Genomic DNA, 21,119 nt, shown 5'->3' with positions numbered 1-21,119 from the left:
CCGTTAAAAAATCTTGTACTTAATATAATTGTATTTAATTGTATTTATGTATTTATTTGTTTTTGCATTTATTGCATATATGTTTGTACGCACCGTCAGGATTGGCTATTTTTTAATTTCGTTGTACTCGTTGCAATGACAATAAATGAATATTATTATTATTATTAATTCTCTCTCTTTTTGCTGTGCATAACACCACCTCTGGTCTCTTTTCAGGTCTTGAAGGTAGCTGAGCATTTCCAGCATGTTCTGGTTTTACTTCCGGCATCTGCAGCTTTTCAAAACATTTTCCATGGAAACACCAGGTTCGTTTCCACATGCGTGCTGATGGCCAAACTCCAGCTCGCAAAACCCCTCTCCACCCCATGTTCTCTCCCTTGTTCATCGCATTGTCTGTCCGATAACCCGTGATAGAAAAGAAAAAAAAATATCCATCAACTGCATCAATGGTTCAATGGTTCATCTTTATTATCACCTGCACCAAGGCACAGTGAAATTCTATTCATGCACAGGGTTTCAGTTTCAGTTTAGTTTCAGTTCAGTTCAGTGAAAGGCTTTTGCTGCGTGCTAGCCAGTCGGCGGAAACCAGTCTGAAGAAGGGTCTCGATCCGAAACGTCACCCGTTCCTTCCCTCCAGAGATGCTGCCTTGTCCCGCCGAGTTACTCTGGCCTTTTGTGCCTGTCTTCAGCGGAAAGACAATACATGATTACAATCGAGCCACTTACAGAGTACAGGCACACGATGAGGGAATAACGGAGAGCGAGCAGGGTCGGCGGAGAGTGAAGAGAGTCTTCGGAGAGGGAGGAGGGCCATCTGGGAGTGATGGTTCTCCACTTCTCCGGGTCTCGGGGACGAGCAGGAGCCGGGCCCGCCGGCTTCCCTCTCCAGGCGGGTTGCCGGTTCCGTGGCGGGTGAGCTAGGCCTGTTGTCGGGTATTGGCACCAGCCCACGACCCCGTCTGCTGTTGGGAAGACTGAACAGGATGATGATAAAGACTTGGCAGGAGTTCATCTGAATGAAATTCTCCTCTAATTCTGTCCTCTCCCATACACTTTAGTTTAATTTAGTTTAGCGATACGGCGCAGAAACAGGCCCATCGGCCCAACGAGTCCGTGCAGACCAGCGATCCTCGCACATTGACACTATCCTACACACATTAGGGACAATTTATCAACCCAAACCCAATACAAACCCAAGCCAATTAACTTACAAACCCTGCACGTCTTTGGAGTGTGGGAGGAAACCAAAGATCTCGGAGAAAACCCACGCAGGTCACGGGGAGAACGTACAAACTCCGTACTGACAGCACCTGCAGTCAGGATCGAACCCGGGTCTCTGGCGCTGCAAGCGCTGTAAGGGGCCTGTCCCACTTAGGTGTTTTTTAGGCGACTGCCGGCGACTGTCATAGTCGTAGCAGTTCGCCGAAAAAACAGCGACTGGACCCCCCCCTACGACAATGTTTACGACAAGCTACAACAACCTACCACCTAGTCGACGGCAAGCTACTGACAACCGGCGACCCAATCGTCGCGACTTAGGACGTCCACCTACGACCGCACCAACGACAACCTACGACCACACAGGCGACAATCTACAACAACCGAAGTCAACCTACGTCTACCCGCGACAAGCTACGACAAGCTACGACCGTGTCGGCGACAACTGAAGACAATTCACGTCATTTCCGCCTCCGGTTTTGACGCCGCTACCTGTCGCCGGTTGACGTAGGTAGTCGCCAATGGAATTCACCGAAGTCAGCACCGGCGACAACCTACGTCACCTGGCAACAACCTGGCGACAACCTACAACAGCGCCCCCGTCAGGAGACGTCAAGCTACGACCATTGGCGTCAAACCAACAGTCACCGAACATGTTTAAACATTTCAAAATCCAGCGGCGACCAGAAAAACGCTACGACTCTTTGGAGGCGACTCACGACCGCACAGGTGACACCCCGGCAACCGTGTGGTGACAGCCTAGTCACCTGTAGTCGTTTAAAAAATCGCCTAAGTGGGACAGAGGCTTAGACAATAGACAATAGACAATAGACAATAGGTGCAGGAGTAGGCCATTCAGCCCCTCGAGCCAGCACCGCCATTCAATGCGATCATGGCTGATCACTATCAATCAGTACCCCGTTCCTGCCTTCTCCCCATACCCCCTCACTCCGCTATCCTTAAGAGCTCTATCCAGCTCTCTCTTGAAAGCATCCAACGAACTGGCCTCCACTGCCTTCTGAGGCAGAGAATTCCACACCTTCACCACCCTCTGACTGAAAAAGTTCTTCCTCATCTCCGTTCTAAATGGCCTACCCCTTATTCTCAAACTGTGGCCCCTTGTTCTGGACTCCCCCAACATTGGGAACATGTTATCTGCCTCTAATGTGTCCAATCCCCTAATTATCTTATATGTTTCAATAAGATCCCCCCTCATCCTTCTAAATTCCAGTGTATACAAGCCCAATCGCTCCAGCCTTTCAACATACGACAGTCCCGCCATTCCGGGAATTAATCTAGTGAACCTACGCTGCACGCCCTCCTTAAGGCAGCAACTCTACCGCTGCGCCACCGTGTCACCCCTTGTCTTTAATTGTTCCATCATTTGGTAGCCACACCTTCAGAGGCCTGAGGCCTAGTCACTGGAGTCCCCTTCTTAGACATTTTCCTCCCTCTACATCTTTCAGCCCTTCATGCACACCTTCAGCTATTGTCATCCCTCCTAATTCTCCGGCTGCCCGGGTCCCACATTCCTTTGAGGACTCTCACGACATAGAAGATAGACACAAAATGCTAGAGTAACTCAGCTGGGCAGGCAGCATGAAAGGAATGGGTGACCTTTTGGGACGCGACCCTTCTTCAGTCTGCATACCTTTCGCTCATTTGTTCTCTATCTCTCTACATCACCATCTAAATCCCTCCCCTGACTCTCAGTCTGAAGAAGGGTCTCGACCCGAAATGTCAACCATTCCTTCTATCCAGAGATGCTGCCTGCCCCGCTGAGTTACTCCAGCACTTTGTGTCTATCTTCGGTGAAAATCAGCATCTGCAGTTCCTTCCTGCGCACTACACAGAATTGTGTTGGAAAGTGTGATTTGAGAAGGGGGTTGCTGTTCCTTTATTGCTTCAGAATATAATTGGTGTTCTTCTTCCATGCCAGCAGCCAAACTTCGCAGATTCAGTCCTTTGTAATTTTATCTCGCTCGAAACGCTTGCTGCCTAATTATTGCTGCATGATTTAGACTCCAGCATCAATTACTGAGAAGGCTAATTGTGCTGCGCTAGTCTGAGACCAGTCTATCACTGATACACACATGCCGACCCAAGCCAGCAACAAGAGCTGCCCGACAGTCCCACGAAAGTCGGCACATCCCCTGAAAATCTGACAGCTTCCAAATTGTTCTGAGGATTAGCCCCATGACATGTGAAGTCAAGGGGCTGGACTGAAATGGCATGGAAGTAAGCAGCTTGTAATGTTAGCTACAGATGCATTCAGTAACATAGAAACATAGAAAATAGGTGCAGGAGGAGGCCATTCGATCTTTCGAGCCAGCACCGCCATTCATTGTGATCATGGCTGATCGTCCCCAATCAATAACCTGTGCCTGCCTTCTCCCCATATCCCTTGATTCCACTAGCTCTATCTAACTCTCTCTCTTAAATCCATCCAGTGATTTGACCTCCACTGCCCTCTGTGGCAGAGATTTCCACAAATTCACAACTCTCTGGGTGAAAAAGCTCCTTTTCACCTCAGTTTTAAATGGCCTCCCCTTTATTCTAAGACTGTGGCCCCTGGTTCTGGACTCGCCCAACATTGGGAACATTTTTCCTGCATCTAGCTTGTCCAGTCCTTTTATAATTTTACATGTCTCTATGAGATCCCCTCTCATCCTTCTAAACTCCAGTGAATACAAGCTTTGTCTTTTCAATCTTTCCTCATATGACTGTCCCGCCATCCCAGGGATCAACCTCATGAACCTACGCCGCACTGCCTCAATTACAAGGATGGCCTTCCTCAAATTAGGAGACCAAAACTGTACACAATACTCCAGATGTGGTCTTACCAGGGCGATGGTTACATTGGTTTAAATGAGTCATCCATTCCTGGAGGCTCGTTAACATCTACGACAGGGTGTTTGAACTGTAGGATGACAGATGAATACCAAAGGGTTAGATACTCTCATATATTCCCAGTTGTCAAAGTTGCTTCAAGGGTCATGGCAGCATTTCCATTGACACTCATATTTGCAATTCTTGTACATCATTTGTTTGGCAGTTTCTTCATTTAATAACAATATAATAATACATTACATTTGTATAGCGCTTTTCTGGAAACTCAAAGACGCTTTACAGAGTAAGTAAAACATAAAAATAAATAAATAAACGAACAAAAAAGGAAGAATAAGGTGAGGTGACCTTCAGAGGTTGAAGGCAGTGTTGAACAGGTGAGTCTTCAGTGATGTTTTGAATCTGGTGAGTGAGGAGGAGTCTCTGATGGTTTGAGTTAGTGAGTTCCAGAGGGTGGGAGCAGCGATGGAGAAAGCCCTGTCCCCCCAGGATCTGAGTTTAGTCCGGATGGGGGGGGACGGACAGGAGGTTAGCAGCAGCAAAGCGGAGGGTGCGGGTGGGAGTGTGTCTGTGGAGGAGGTCAGTCAGGTAGGATGGGGCCAGGTTATGGAGGGCTTTGTATGTCATGAGGAGGATTTTGTACTGTATTCTCTGGGGGATGGGGAGCCAGTGGAGCTTGTAAAGGACAGGGGTGATATGGTCACGGGTCGGGGAGTGGGTGAGTAGACGGGCAGCGGAGTTCTGGATGTATTGGAGTTTATTGATGATTATTGAGGGTGAACCATAGAGGAGGCTGTTACAGTAGTCCAGACGGGAGTTGATGTAGGCGTGGATGAGCGTTTCTGCAGCTGTGGAGGAGAGGGATGGACGGAGACGGGCAATGTTTTTAAGGTGGAAGAAGGCTGTCTTGGTGATGTGTTTAGTGTGTTTGTCGAAGGAGATGGTTTGATCAAGGATGATGCCAAGATTCCGGATGTGAGGGGAGGTGGATACTGGGAGACCATCAATGTTGAGGGTGAAGTTGTGGGTGGATTTGGTGGGCGTTTTTGGTCCAATGATGATGATTTCGGATTTGTCACAGTTAGTTTAGTTTAGTTTAGAGATACAGAGTGGATACAGGCCCTTTGGCCCACTGGGTCCATGCCAACCAACGAACACCCACACACCAGTTTTATCCTACATACTGGAGACAATTTACAGAAGCCAATTAACTGACAAACCTGCACGTCTTTGGAATGTGGGAGGTAAGCGAAGCACCTGGAGAAAGCCCACACAGTCATGGTGAGAACGTACAAGCTCCATAGAGACAACACCCCTAGTTAGAATCGAACCCGGGTCTCGACGCGCCGTAAGGCGGCAACTCTACCGCTGCGCCACCGTGCCACCCTGAATATGACTGAACATACCTTTGGAAGGATTCGCAGGCAGATTTCAAGAGTTATTCACAAAATGCTGGAGTAACTCAGCAGGTCTGAGCATTTGGATAGCAGTAACGGGATCATTCCGAGTCAGCATGGATTTACGAAGGGGAAATCATGCTTGACAAATCTACTGGAATTTTTTGAGGATGTAACTAGGAAAATTGACAGGGGAGAGTCAGTGGATGTGGTGTACCTCGACTTTCAGAAAGCCTTCGACAAGGTCCCACATAGGAGATTAGTGGGCAAAATTAGGGCACATGGTATTGGGGGTAGGGTACTGACATGGATAGAAAATTGGTTGACAGACAGAAAGCAAAGAGTGGGGATAAATGGGTCCCTTTCGGAATGGCAGGCAGTGACCAGTGGGGTACCGCAAGGTTCGGTGCTGGGACCCCAGCTATTTACGATATACATTAATGACTTAGACGAAGGGATTAAAAGTACCATTAGCAAATTTGCAGATGATACTAAGCTGGGGGGTAGTGTGAATTGTGAGGAAGATGCAATAAGGCTGCAGGGTGACTTGGACAGGTTGTGTGAGTGGGCGGATACATGGCAGATGCAGTTTAATGTAGATAAGTGTGAGGTTATTCACTTTGGAAGTAAGAATAGAAAGGCAGATTATTATCTGAATGGTGTCAAGTTAGGAGGAGGGGGAGTTCAACGAGATCTGGGTGTCCTAGTGCATCAGTCAATGAAAGGAAACATGCAGGTACAGCAGGCAGTGAAGAAAGCCAATGGAATGTTGGCCTTCGTAACAAGAGGAGTTGAGTATAGGAGCAAAGAGGTCCTTCTACAGTTGTACCGGGCCCTGGTGAGACCGCACCTGGAGTACTGTGTGCAGTATTGGTCTCCAAATTTGAGGAAGGATATTCTTGCTATGGAGGGCGTGCAGCGTAGGTTCACTAGGTTAATTCCCGGAATGGCGGGACTGTCGTATGTTGAAAGGCTGGAGCGATTGGGCTTGTATACACTGGAATTTAGAAGGATGAGGGGGGATCTTATTGAAACATATAAGATAATTAGGGGATTGGACACATTAGAGGCAGGAAACATGTTCCCAATGTTGGGGGAGTCCAGAACAAGGGGCCACAGTTTAAGAATAAGGGGTAGGCCATTTAGAACGGAGATGAGGAAGAACTTTTTCAGTCAGAGAGTGGTGAAGGTGTGGAATTCTCTGCCTCAGAAGGCAGTGGAGGCCAGTTCGTTGGATGCTTTCAAGAGAGAGCTGGATAGAGCTCTTAAGGATAGCGGAGTGAGGGGGTATGGGGAGAAGGCAGGAACGGGGTACTGATTGAGAGTGATCAGCCATGATCGCATTGAATGGCGGTGCTGGCTCGAAGGGCTGAATGGCCTACTCCTGCACCTATTGTCTATTGTCTATTGTCTATTGTCGGGCAGCATCTCGGGAGAGAAGGAATGGGTGACGTTTCGGTTCGAGACCCTTCTTCAGACTGAAGAGTTATGCATTTTGTAGAACAAGCAAAATAGTTAAAACAATTTATGTCTCCAAATGAGTGACACATATATTGTGCAGCGTGTGTTGGACAGGAAAATAGAATCTATCGTCTCAGTCTGGTCTTGATTTATTCATCAATGGTGTGTGCTCCCTTGTTAAATCCAAGACTGGTGATAAACACCTTCTCAGGCCATGGCAGACCTGCTAGTAATACAAGTTTTTTTCCTTCACTGAGAAATCTCAATAAGTTAGCTAAGGCATGACATTGACTGCCAAGTGACGTTTGCTAATCATTGCATCTCTGACACATCCCAATAAGGTTTCAGAATAGCCCATTCTCGTAAGATACTCATGAGGAAGTATTCGCATTCGCAACATGTAACACCTTCCGTCTACTCAAAAGATGTCTCAAATTGCCCTGCACACAATCAATTTATTTAAAGTAAAACTATTTCCTGTTTGCGTGGATTGGATCACCGAGCAAGATCGAACAAGGAGCAGAGAGCCCTCAAGTCACCTTTTTCATTTATTCATTTTCAAGATCTGGACATCAATTACATTTACTGTCATTCGCTGATTAACCTTCAGAAGTTGATGGTGAGATGCGTTCTCGAACTTCTGCGGTCCTTTATTTGTAGGTGTTTGGATAAAGCAGTTTTGGAGGGAGTTCCAGAGATTGGCGGCACAGTAGCGCAGCGGTAGAGTTGCTGCTTTACTGCGAATGCAGCGCCGGAGACTCAGGTTTGATCCTGACTACGGGTGCTGCACTGTAAGGAGTTTGTACGTTCTCCCCGTGACCTGCGTGGGTTTTCTCCGAGATCTTCGGTTTCCTCCCACACTCCAAAGACGCACAGGTATGTAGGTTAATTGGCTGGGTAAATGTAAAAATTGTCCCTAGTGGGTGTAGGATGGTGTTAATGTACGGGGATCGCTGGGCGGCACGGACTTGGTGGGCCGAAAAGGCCTGTTTCCGGCTGTATATATATGATATGATATGATAGTCCCCCGTGATAATGAAGGAGCTAGTAATACATATCCTTGTCAGAATGATGCGTTGGGGGAACCTGCAGGTGGTGGCGCTCCTGTGCATCTGCTACCTCTTGGTGCTTTTAGTGAGAGAGGTTGCAAGTCTTGGAGGTGCTGCTGAAGTTGCCTGGGAAGTTGCCTCGAAGTTGTCAGAGTGTTTGGAGGTGGCGAAAGTTTCGGAAAATGAAGTGTTCATTTGGATGTGGATAGGCACAAAATGGTTGGGTAACTGAATGGGCCAAGCAGTACCTCTGGAGAAAAGGGAATGAGGTCATAGGTGATAGGAGCATAATTAGGCCATTCGGTCCCATCAAGTCTCCTCTGCCATTCAATCACGGCCGATCTATCTCTCCCTCCTAACCCCATTCTCCTGCCTTCTCCCCAGAACCTCTGACGCTGGGTGACGTTCTGGGTTGAGACCCTCGGTCAGTGGAGTGACATGTGAGGACAAGGGGGACTCTAGTCTTGTTCCATCTGGAGTCTGGGGAAGGTAGAACAGAACTGCGGGATTGGATCGCAGGCGAGAGACCCATCCACAACAGGGGGAGGGAAACCATGTTCATTAAAGGAAAAGGACACATCAGACTCGCGAGAGTGGAAAGCCCCATCTCAGGAGCAGATACAGGAGAGAGGGAGAAACTGAGAGCATTTTGTACACGTAGAGAGAATGAAAGTTTGAAGTGTTTGCTGGGTGACAATCAAATGGGCTGCTTCATTCCAGCTGACGTTAACTTTCGTTTAGTTTAATTTAGTTAGCGTGTTAAATTATTTGACTATTGAATGATTCTTTGTTTAGTTTACAGAGATACAGGGAACAGGCCCTTCGGCCCGCCGAGTCCACGCCGACCGGCGATCCCTGCACATTAACACTCTCCTACACACATTAGGGACAATTTACACCGACACCAAGCCCATTAACCCACAAACCTGTACGTCTTTGGAGTGTGGGAGGAAACCGAAGATTTCGGAATGAAGGTTAGATGTCGTAGCTAAGATGGTTGAGACCAGGGCAGTGCCCTGATGATCTCTTGTAGTATTCGTGAGGGTGACACCGTGGCACAGCGGTTGAGACCCAGGTCCGAAGATGCCTAAGGGTGCTGCCTGTCTGGAGTTTGTATGTTCTACCTGTGACCGCGTGGTGTTTCTCCGGGTGCTCTGGCTTCCTCCACGTTCCAAATACTTGCAGGTTTGCCGGTTGATTGTCTTATGCAAATCGTCCCTAACGTGTAGGATGGAACTGGTGTATCGGTGATCGCTGGTCGGCGCGGATTTGTGGGCCGAAGGGCCTGTTTCCACACCGTACCTCTAAAACTGTGGAGGAAAATAACTGCAGGTTTGATAAACTGTCAGTGACTGTTTTAAAAAGAAAATGCTTGAATGGCAATTGTGCAAGGCTGGAGTTTAGAAGGTTGAGGGGGGAACGCATTGAAACTTGCAGAATAATGAAAGGCACAGTAGGAATGGATGTGGAAAGGATGTCTCCACTGGTGGGAGAGTCCAGGACCAGAGGTCATAGCCTCAGAATTAAAGGAGGCTCTTTTAGAAAGGAGATGAGGAGGAACTTCTTTAGTCAGAGGGTAGTTAACCTGCGAAACATTGCCACAGAGGGCTGTGAAGGCCAAGTCAGTGGATATTTTTAAGGCAGAGATAGACAAATTCTCGATTACAATGGGTGTCAAGGGAAATGGGATTAGGAGGCAGAGATCAGCCATGATTGAATGGCGGCGTGGCCTTGAAGGGCCGAATGACTTAATTCTACTCCTATAACTTGTGAACTTGTCAGGCAGCATCTGAGGAATGAATGGAGAGGTGTCATTTTGGGTCGGGACTCTTCTTCAGAGTCAGGCAGAGTAATGTTCAGGAGTTACATGGACGCATTTTTTGTTGTTGTTAGAGTTAAAATGAATAGCAAGGAATAGACCAAGAGGGAGAATGTGGGAATTGTTTGTTAATTAGCAAACGTTTTTGTGACTTAGTCGAGAGTGTAGAGGTAAGGAATATCATTGGCACAGACACGGTGGGCTGAAGGGCCTGTTCTTGTGCTGTACTTGTGTTATGTTCTAAATTAAGTATGAAGACGTGCAAAGCTAAAAAAAAGAGAAGGCTGGTTGCTTCCAGCGCAAACTATAGTCAGCTTCACTTTCACTTCAATCTAAGTCTCCTTGTGGAGTTCTCCATCCCCATCACATTTCAGTTTCAAACACTGATGAGTGCTCCCTCAATGGGACCAACAGTTTTCACTGTGAACTTATTTCGACTTGGAACTGTCACATAGCTCTGCCAAAACTCATTTCACTTTGAACTCTTAACAAATGACCTACTGGAACTCCATTCAACTCTTAAGTCCCCAAGGCATAAACACAAACGCGTAACACAACCCAATATATCAGGCCGCCGTCTCCCAACATTGTGTTTGCATTCGAGGACAAATTAAGTCGTGCCAAGTTGACAAAGTGCGGAAGCTGAGAGGGGAGGAAAAAATTGACACCTGTCCTCACCGTCTGATGCTGCTGCAGCCCTCTCTGCCGCTCCACTGCTGCCGCAGAGTTAGTGCAGAATTGATGGAAACAATATGCTCGGCAGCATTTGCAGAGAGAAAATTAGAATTATTGCTTCAGACTGACTGCCTTTCATCAGAACGGGTCGTTCTAATGAAAGCTCATCAACATGAGATAGAAACATAGAAACATAGAAAATTGGTGCAGGAGTAGGACATTCGGCCCTTCGAGCCTGCACCGCCATTCAATATGATCATGGCTGATCATCCAACTCAGTATCCTGTACCTGCCTTCTCTCCATACCCCCTGATCCCTTTAGCCACAAGGGCCACATCTAACTCCCTCTTAAATATATCCAATGAACTGGCCTCAACTACCTTCTGTGGCAGAGAATTCCACAGACTCACCACTCTCTGTGTGAAGAAACGTTTTCTCATCTCGGTCCTAAAAGACTTCCCCCTTATCCTTAAGCTGTGACCCCTAGTTCTGGACTTCCCCAACATCGGGAACAATCTTCCCGCATCTAGCCTGTCCAACCCCTTAAGAATTTTATATGTTTCTATAAGATCCCCCCTCAGTCTTCTAAATTCCAGCGAGTATAAGCCGAGTCTATCCAGTCTTTCTTCATAGGAAAGTCCTGCCATCCCAGGGATCAATCTGGTGAACCTTCTCTGTACTCCCTCTTAGGCTAGAATGCCTTTCCTCAGATTAGGAGACCAAAACTGTACACAATACTCCAGGTGCGGTCTCACCAAGGCCCTGTACAACTGCAGCAGAACCTCCCTGCTCCTATACTCAAATCCTCTTGCTATGAATGCTAACATACCATTCGTTGATCTTTGATTTCTCTCTCCACACTTGCTGCCCAGCCTGCTGAGTATTTCCAGCATTTACTGTTTTCACTTCAGATGTCCAACAGAAGTAATTTTTTGTTGTTGCTTTCTGCGTGCTACAATGACACTTGCGCCAGACCTTTGAAACAATAGAAGATGCTGTGTTGTCACTCTTCGGTACAAATGCCTCCAACTTGAAATTAAGCATAGCCAATGTGTGTCAGTGGTGGAGTTGCTGACCCACAGCGCCAGAGACCCGGGTTCGATCCCGACTACGGGTGCTGCCCGTACGGAGTTTGTACGTTCTCCCCGTGACCTGCGTGGGTTTTCTCCGAAATCTTCGGTTTCCTCCCACACTCCAAAGATGTACAGGTTTGTAGGTTAATTGGTTTGGTGATAAATGTAAAATTGTCCCTAGTGGGTGTAGGTAGGATAGTGTTAGTGTGCGGGGATCGCTGTTCGGGGCGGACTCGGTGGACCGAAGGGCCTGTTTCCACGCTGCAGCTCCAAACTAAACTAAAATAAACTTTATATTAAGCAAGGCCAATGGATGGCTTCTAGGGAAAGGTCTAATATCAACATACAAAAGAGTCTTACATCAAAATCACAAGCAGTAAAATTGCACCGAATGACAGTAAACCCTTGTGGTTGAAGCAGAAAGTGCACCTGTGTTAACTATTTGAATTTTCCTGCTTTTCTGTGTTTTATTATTATCTTTCATGTTTCTGGATCGCTGCCCTTATCTGAATTCACCTTTGTGAGTGCCAACTCATGGCTATTCTCCATGAGGGGTGGAAATCAAATAGGATTCATCGGAAGGAACCGCAGATGCTGGTTGAAACCAAAGACAGACACAATCGGCGAGACCAAGCACAGGCTCGGCGATCGTTTCGCTCAGTCTGCCTGGACCTACCTGATCTCCCGGTTGCTAAACACTTCCCATTCCCACATTGACCTTTCTGTCCTAGAGTATCATATATCATATCATATATATACAGCCGGAAACAGGCCTTTTCGGCCCTCCAAGTCCGTGCCGCCCAGCGATCCCCGTACATTAACACTATCCTACACCCACTAGGGACAATTTTTACATTTACCCAGCCAATTAACCTACATACCTGTACGTCTTTGGAGTGTGGGAGGAAACCGAAGATCTCGGAGAAAACCCACGCAGGTCACGGGGAGAACGTACAAACTCCTTACAGTGCAGCACCCGTAGTCAGGATCGAACCTGTGTCTCCGGCGCTGCATTCGTTGTAAAGCAGCAACTCTACCGCTGCGCCACCGTGCCGCCCCACTGTCCTAGAGTAAGTCCAGAAGCAAACTGGAGAAACACCACCTCATATATACCATTTAGATAGATTACCACCCTATGGTTTGAGCATTGAATTGTCCAATTTTAGATAACACCTCCCCCCATTTTTTCCCCCCCTCCTCTCACTCCTGTGCCTTCCCACCACGTGCGTACCGATCTCTCCCACTATCCAGGGTCTTTCCCCCCCGTCGTCTCCTTCCAGTATTATCCCACCGACTGGCTTTACATTTCCCTCCTCTGTCACTTCTCTTCCCTCTTTATCTGACACCTTTTTGTTTCTCTGTCTCCTTTTTGTCCCCTTTTGCCAACCTTTTTATCTCTCTCCTTTGTCCACCCACCTGCCTATCAACCTCTGCCCCTCACCTAGTTCGGCACCAGACCCCCCCCCAGGTTCAATCTCAGGTGCTGTCTTTGAGGAGTTTGCAAGTTCTCCCTTTGAACCCAAGGGTCTCCTCCAGTCTAAGAGTGCTGGTGGTGGTAGAATCTTGGGTGAGTGGATGAAAATGTGGGGGGGGAATAAGAAATAGGGATGTGTGATTAGTGTCAATGGGAGGTTGATGAGCATTGTGCTCTTGGTCGGCTGAAAGACCTGTCTCCATGTTGTATGGCTCTTTGATACCAATTTGGCATTGTAATGGTTTGGGTTATAGAAACATAGACATAGAAACGTAGAAAGTAGGTGCAGAAGTAGGCCATTCAGCCCTTCGAGCCAGCACCGCCATTCAATATGATCATGGCTGATCATTCAAAATCAATATCTCATTCCCCAATCCCTTATACCAGCTATAATAATAAAAGTCAACAAAAACTTCCCTACTCAAAACAGAATTGAAAGCCAATAAAATGAATGCCGAGACACATATGTCAATATGGTCAATATTGGATGCGGGGTGGTGACCTGTACCTGGTCTAATATTTAGCCCATCCTCCAACATATCGAGAGCATCTTGTCCAATTTCCATGCCCAACTTCCTCTGTGTCTTCTTCCTCCCTGCCTTTCCTTAGATAGGCCTCTTAAAAATGCCTTCTTAAATATGACTGTATCCCGTCTGGTTAGGGGCTGACGCCTATGCATTAACGTGTATGAAGGAACTGCAGATGCTGGTTGACACCAAGGATAGACACAAAATGCTGGAGTAACTCAATGGGTCAGGCAGCATCTCTGGAGAGAAGGAATGGGTGACGTAAATGGCCGAAGTCTGAAGAAGGGTCTCGACCCAAAAACGACACCTATTTCCTTTCTCCAGAGATGCTGCCTGTCCCGCTGAGTTACTCCAGCATCTTGTGTCAATCACCTCTGCATTAACATTCTAATTTAGCTGAGAGGAACCACAGGCCATTAACTTTTATTTATTGAGAAGATCAAAGATGGAGTCTTCCATCGGTCGAGCTGGGCTTCCCAATATCCCGATGATAAATCTTTGCCTGACAGAGTCACTCACTGTTCCTAATTTAATAAGGACCATAAAAAAAGATTGATAATAATTGTGCTTGCCCTTGGCACCCATTGCTTCTCTTCTTACGGCTGGAAATTTCCTGGCTAAGTCATTTAGCATATTTTTCGTACAAGTAAACCCTCTGAGCGAGATCTTTCAATTGAAGACTTTTTTGCGATTGGGTCTTTTGAGACTTTGGTCTGCCGATTTCTCCGGGGTTTGTGTGGAATCTCGGTTTTTCGCTTGCTGCTTTCTCTGTGTTTGGATTACAGCAGACTTGCATTTCCTCTCGTCTGATAGCCAGCCATGAATCAGACTGGAATCCAGTGCAGGGCCTGTCAAGAGCCGGTTGATACGAACCAGCTTCCCAGAAACGAGCCCCTGACAGCTTAATCTACATCAGAATATAACCCTACTTTAGTCCAGCCACTGCATTGTTTCCACGGATCCAGGAGGATTTTTTTTTTGTGGAAGTTTTTTAAAAGAAATCATCAATTATGATGTCTGTCGGGAGAGAATCCAGCTTTTTATTTTATTTTTCGACGTGGACTGCTCGTTTCCACAAAATTTGCAATGCATTGGTTGTCCGGATAAGTAAACTCGGGGCTGCGAATCTTTCCCATGATAAATGTTTTTCCACCTCACGGGCGTATAATGTCAAGGCCAAATGCTCCTCAAACTTCCTGGACCAGTTACAAGCAAATCATTCGGGAGCTAAAACAAAAAAAACCTGGGGCCTCAGCCCATTGCAATCCTCCATGAATTCTGGTATCTCAATTTTCTCCGTATTTTGCTTTTAATTGATGTTGTGTGACTTGAGAAATTTACAACCACGGAAGTTTTCAGAATGAGCAAAGGGTGTAATTGGAAGTACCTGTTTCTCTTGCGGTACACTGGGCACATTTATAATAAGCTGCCAGAGTTTCAGACTGGTGGCCATTAATCAACATTTCAACGTGGATTAGGTCTGTTACCACGAGAGTGTAGTATTTTGTCATTTGGTTTGGCAGGGGGGAAAAAAACCCTAGAGATGTCCTCCTGTACCCATCCACTCCATTTGATTGCCTTGGACGATACCAGAGGCAGATTTGGATTTCCACCCACTGCGTCAGTTTAATTTTCTATTGTTAATGACTTCTTCAGATTTCATCGGCTTCACTAGACGGCAGTGGCAGCTGCTGCAATCCCTCCTATTTATCAAGATCTCTGGGCTGACGAAATGCAGCCAAACCTCAAAGATACAATCTGGCCTAAATTAAGTGGTTCCACCTCCGTCTCGTTGACTTCTTCAAGACTTCTTCAGCTCTTGGGGCTAAAGGAATCAAGGGATATGGGGAAAAAGCAGGAACAGGGTACTGATTTTGGACGATCAGCCATGATCATATTGAATGGCAGTGCTGGTTCGAAGGGCCGAATGGCCAACTCCTGCAGCTATTTTCTATGTTTCTAATTTTCTGTGTTTCTTCTAAATACTGGGACAACTGATGCAAGGAATTTGTATTCGACACTGAGGAGTGATATCATCAGGTGAAAAGATCCCGCACGTAGCCTTAACCTGGTTATTACTATTATTATTATACTGGTTATTATTATTTGTCAAGTTTGCAGACGACACAACGACTAGCTAATTAAATTATTGCATCGTATGGGAGGCGCATTCCCAATCTCGTTGTACAATGACAATAAAGATATATTGTATTGTATTGTATTGTATTGATCGGGCAACGATTTAAGCAATGGTTTCATGATTTCATTGCGAGCAACAGGAATAAGTTTGGATTAGGCAAGAAATTTAAATAAATAAAAAATCCTTGCAATCCATTCAATGAAAGAAGTATGTCAGGGTAGAGGAATATCAGCAGGGTGATGACTGGTCAGGCTCGGGGAAGCATATAGTTTAGTTTAGAGATACAGCGAGGAAACAGGTCCTCCGGCCCACTGTGTCCGCGCCGACCAGCGATCCCCACACATTAACACCATCCTGCACACACTAGGGACAATGTACACTTATACCAAGTATACAAACCCAAGCCAATTAACCTACAAACCTGCACGTCTTTGGAGTGTGGGTGGAAACCGAAGATCTTGGAGAAAACCCACGCAGGTCACGGGGAGAACGTACAAACTCCGTACAGACGGCGCCCGTAGTCGGGATCGAACCCGCGAATCTGGCACTGTAAACGCTGTAAGGCAGCAACTACTGCTGTGCCACCGTGAATTGGGGAGGGCTACAGGGAGAGGGAGTCATTGTGCCCCAAAGCATGGATGATATGTGGTCAGGCATCCTGTTGCCGGGCATCCAGGCTCGCACTAGGCCGGTGGTCGATGAGGGTGTCGTTGGAAGTCAGGCCACATGGGTGCCAGTGGACGTGCTGCCAAGAACAATGGAGGACCCGATTTGGGGGACGCACTGTGAGGGGGGAGGAGGGGGAGAACAATAGACGACTCGGTGGTGGGGAACTGTCATGAGGTGGGGGGGGAGGGGGGAGAGAACAAAGAATGATCTGGCCCGGGATACTTTGTAACTTTGTCGACGCCCTTGATGTGGCGACTCTTTGCATACCTTGGGTATGCAAAACAAACAAAGAATATCGCTGTGACTTGTAACATGTGACAATAAGGCATCATTTATTCATACAGGATGGAGATGGCAGGCAATATCCTACACACACGCTGGTCGGTCCACTGAGTCCGCGCCGACCAGCGATCCCCGCACATCAACACTACCCTACACACACTAGGGACATTTTACACACGCAACAAGTGTAACAGACCGCAGGTAGACCCAAATGCAGCACATGGAACCAAGGAAGTAGTTTTAGAATGAGCTTTATTTCTACCTGCTCGTGGTCGGGGACAGAAGACTGAGGCGTTCACCAGGGCTACGACGAGGCGTGAAGGTCGGGAGCAGGCAGGGTCGGCAACGGGAAATCAGACCAAGAGAGAATGCTGGAGAGTCTTGCATGAGGGCTAAGAACAATCTGGAAAAGAGTGTGTGTGCAGGAAGGGCTTATATGCTGGCTTGATTGGTGATCTGGAGCAGGTGAGTGAACAGGTGAGGGGAGTTGGCTTAACGTGGTGGGCGTGGCTGGCAGGTGAGTGAACAGGACAGACTGTGACAACAAGCCAATTAACCGAAGGAAATCGAAGATCTCGGAGAAACCCCACGCAGGTCATGGGGAGAACGTGCAAACTCCGTACTGACAGCACCCGTAGTCGGGATCGAACTCGGGAATCTGGCGCTGCAAGCGCTATAAGGCAGCAACTCTGCCGCTGCGCCACCGTGACGCCCCTGTGAAGTTGACAATGTGCTCCATGTTTCCTTGCACTGCTCAGAAAAGGAGCAATGCAAGAGAAGGACATCTTTCCCGTGTGCACTGTGACAGGAGTTGCAATAGGGCACAGAGGTGACCAAGGCCGTGGTCCCTATTGCAGAAGCAAGTAACTGCAGATGCTGGTTTACAAAAGAAGACACAGAGTGCTCAGCTGGTCGGGCAGCATCTCAGGAGAACACGGATAGGCGCCGTTTCGGGTCAGACCCGATCGCTTCGCTTTCCTGGAAGAAATCAATTCCCAATTTGCCCATTAGTGAGAAATATGGAGCATGGCGTGGTTAGATCTTTGGCTAAGAGTTATCACGAAACTCCCTCGAAATCAAGACAAATATTTGCAATGTCTTAAAGACACTGCCATATCCTTGGCAGCTGAAGAAGCAACTTTGAAATGAATTATATAAAGTAAAAGAAAATATATAAAGTCAAATTGTTAAAAAAAAATCTGTGAATGTAATGTAAAATTACATTAGGTAGGCACATGCTATTTAGTCTAGTTGTGTTAGACTGCGAAGAATTGAACAATGGGGCCAGACATGAATTTGCCAGTCACCTTTCACCGGGACTGCTTGGATTTTTCTCAGCAGTCTGGTGGGATGAGACTCCAGCCCTGACGTTGTTATGGATACAGAAGGGAAAGATCTTGGCCAGTCTCCCCGCCAGCACCTCATGGGAGTGGGCTCGGAGCACTAAAGTAGCTACAATTTGGCATTAATTGAGGTAAAAATTGGCACGCGCGCTCGGAAAGCAAATACTACAGTTCCAAGTACTGACATCTATCTCGGTCACAAGCATGGTTTTTGAAAAAAAAGTTAAATTAAAAATAATAACAATAAAAATTAAGTCTGGTGGATTTTGTTTCCAACTCTCCTTTTGCTGCAGGCAATTGAAAAAGACAACTAGACATTTAGGGCTGAGTGGAGTATTACTTAAGAGATGCATCAACTCGTATTTCATTTACAGCTGGCAAGAGTTTGCATAACACACACACACAGAGACAGTCACAGACAGAGAGGCATATACTCATTCATATCAACACACACACACATTCACCAGTTTGAATTAACACACTGATTACAGAGGATAGACACAAAAAGCTGGAGTAACTCAGCGGGACAAGGCAGCATCTCTAGAGAGCGGGAATGGGTGACGTTTTGGGTCGAGACCCTTCTTCACACCACATTGCCCATCAGAGGATTCCAAGGGAATCAGCTGAAGGAATTGGTTGGCAATTCTATAGTATTTTGGAAGGGTCTCGACCCGAAACGTCACCCATTCCTTCTCTCCCGAGATGCTGCCTGACCTGCTGAGTTACTCCAGCATTTTGTGAATAAATCTATAGTATTTTGGGTCCAATTCTCCTATTTCTACCAGCTACAACTAGAGCTGAGATCTCTTCTCCCACTATGGGCGGCACGGTGGCGTAGCGGTAGAGCTACTGCCTGACATCGCTTGCAGCGCCAGAGACCCTCAAAAGGCAGTGGAGGCCAAATCCCTGAATGCTTTTGAGAGAGAGCTAGACAGAGCTCTGAAGGATAGCGGAGTCAGGGGGTATGGGGAGAAGGCAGGAATGGGGTACTGATTAAGAATGATCAGCCATGATCACATTGAATGGTGGTGCTGTCTCGGAGGGCCGAATGGCCTACTCCTGCACCTATTGTCTATTGTCTGTTTTCTATAGACCCGCGTTCGATCCTGACTACGGGTGCTTGCCTGCACAAAGTTTTTGTACATTCTCCCCGTGAACTGAATGGGTTTTCTCTGAAATCTCCGGTTTCGCCCCACACTCCAAAGGCGTACAGGTTTGTAGGTTACTGGGCTTGGTATCAATGTAACATTGTCCCTAGTGTGTGTAGGATAGTGTTAATATGCGGAGAGTGCTGGTCGGTGCAGACTCCGCACATTAACACTATCCGACACACAGTCGGGGCAATTTTACATTTATACCAAGCCAATTCATCTACAATTGGAGTGTCGTCTTTGGTGTGTGGGAGGAAACCGAAGATCTCGGAGAAAACCCACTCAGGTCACGGGGAGAACGTACAATGTCCGTACAGGCAGCACCCGTAGTAAGGATGGAACCAGGGTCACTGGCGCTGTTAGGCATTGGCTCCACTGCTACGCCACCGTGCCGCCCAGCCACACCATAGTTTATATTTAACAATGCGGGAATATCCTAGTTATGTCATGTAAAACTCTACGAGTTGCAAGACACGCAAATTCTTAATTTGGCAATGTTGGTTTGCTTTAAACAATTTTGAAGATTTGAAGATTCGCCTTATTTTGTGAGAGGGTGGTTTTTTGAAAGTAAAAGCAGCGATTGGTCCATGAGAAAGTTGGCATGGTTAAATCAGCATCATTTGATGTAGAGGCCACTGATGGATCCGATTTGGAATGGTATTTAGCAATGTTTATTGGGCTTAGGTTGGGTGAACTGTGAAGAAAACAGTAACCCCTGAGACGTGCTCCCGGTTCTGAGGGGTTTGGTCAGGCAGAGTTCAGAGTAGGGCAGGATTTAGATTGGATGTGATGGGACGAGATTGGAATTGACCAAAGATGGGCCAGGTTTGGGTTGAGTTCCAATGCTACAACTGATTAGGTTGCTATCCCATGCCATGATGTACATCTAGAGGCCTTGGTCCACCCCGTAGTGCACTGAATCCGGATTCAGCGCTCTGAACAGAGCAACATAGCAGAATAACATTAATGGCCAGGTTAGGCCATGTGACTTCTTGCACCATAGGAGGCAAGAGAAACAATACACTGTGAAATTAGAGATGAGAAGGTGGTGCAGGGTTATGGATTTAAGATTAATTTATTAATGTACCACGTGCATATTTTAATATCTCTATATTCTTGATTGTTTAATACATTAATATATTACTGGCGAAGAGGGCCTCTAACTTCACATTTATTAACCAGGGCCCCAACAAACTCTAATCCTAATTTCAAGTAACCCTTGTATTCCCCCTCTCTCCATCTTTCCCCCACCCAGGCCTCCTGCCAGTTCCACTGTTTGCATCCACACATCCCTTTGTTATCACCCCTTCCACAGCCAACAATGGACCATTGTGAGCTCCATTTTTCCTTGGTCATCAGTGCTGCCTCTGATTTGTTCTAAACCTTCTCATACCCTGTGTTTCCCTGACCCCTGACTCTCAGTCTGAGGCAGGGTCTTGACCCGGAAACGTCACCTATTCCTTTTCTCCAGAGATGCTGCCTGACCTGCTGCACTACTCCAGCATTTTAGTTTAGTTTAGTTTAGAGATACGGCGCGGAAACAGGCCCTTTTCGGCCCACCGGGTCCGCGCCGACCAGCGATCCCTGCACTAAAACCATACCCACTAGGGACAATTTTTACATTTACCAAGCCAATTAACCTACAAACCTGTACGTCTTTGGAGTGTGGGAGGAAACCGAAGTTCTCGGAGAAAACCTACGCAGGTCACGGGGAGAACAGACGGCGCCCGTAGTCGGGATCGTAACCGGGTCTCCGGCGCTGCATTTGCTGTAAGGCAGCAACTCTACCGCTGCGCCACTGTGTCACCCTCAATCCATTTCTTGATATTAGCTCACACAATAGCTTACGCGTACTTTCACACAAATACGCACAACTAAATACACACACAACCTAATTCACAAACATGCACACATATTCACACACACTCAAATGGTGTACGTTTCCAAGTACACAGATACATAATTTCTTATTAACAGGCAACATATATGTACAT

General features: G+C 46.9%; 1 long non-coding RNA gene across 1 annotated transcript in view; it reads right to left on the bottom strand.

Moving 5' to 3' along the window:
* Positions 1–467: 467 nt before the first annotated feature.
* The window catches only part of LOC144610665 (uncharacterized), a 118,394-nt gene continuing 97,742 nt past the window's right edge, over positions 468–21,119 (bottom strand). Inside the window, exons 3-4 of the long non-coding RNA XR_013549442.1 lie at positions 4,062–4,138; positions 468–683 (exon numbers count right to left, since the gene is read on the bottom strand). This is a non-coding gene — a long non-coding RNA (uncharacterized LOC144610665). The remainder of the gene's footprint in view (positions 684–4,061; positions 4,139–21,119) is intronic.

The sequence above is a fragment of the Rhinoraja longicauda genome, chromosome 2, assembly GCF_053455715.1.
Source record: "Rhinoraja longicauda isolate Sanriku21f chromosome 2, sRhiLon1.1, whole genome shotgun sequence".
NCBI lineage: Eukaryota > Metazoa > Chordata > Chondrichthyes > Rajiformes > Arhynchobatidae > Rhinoraja > Rhinoraja longicauda.
This window is presented reverse-complemented; position numbering and strand designations above follow the sequence as displayed.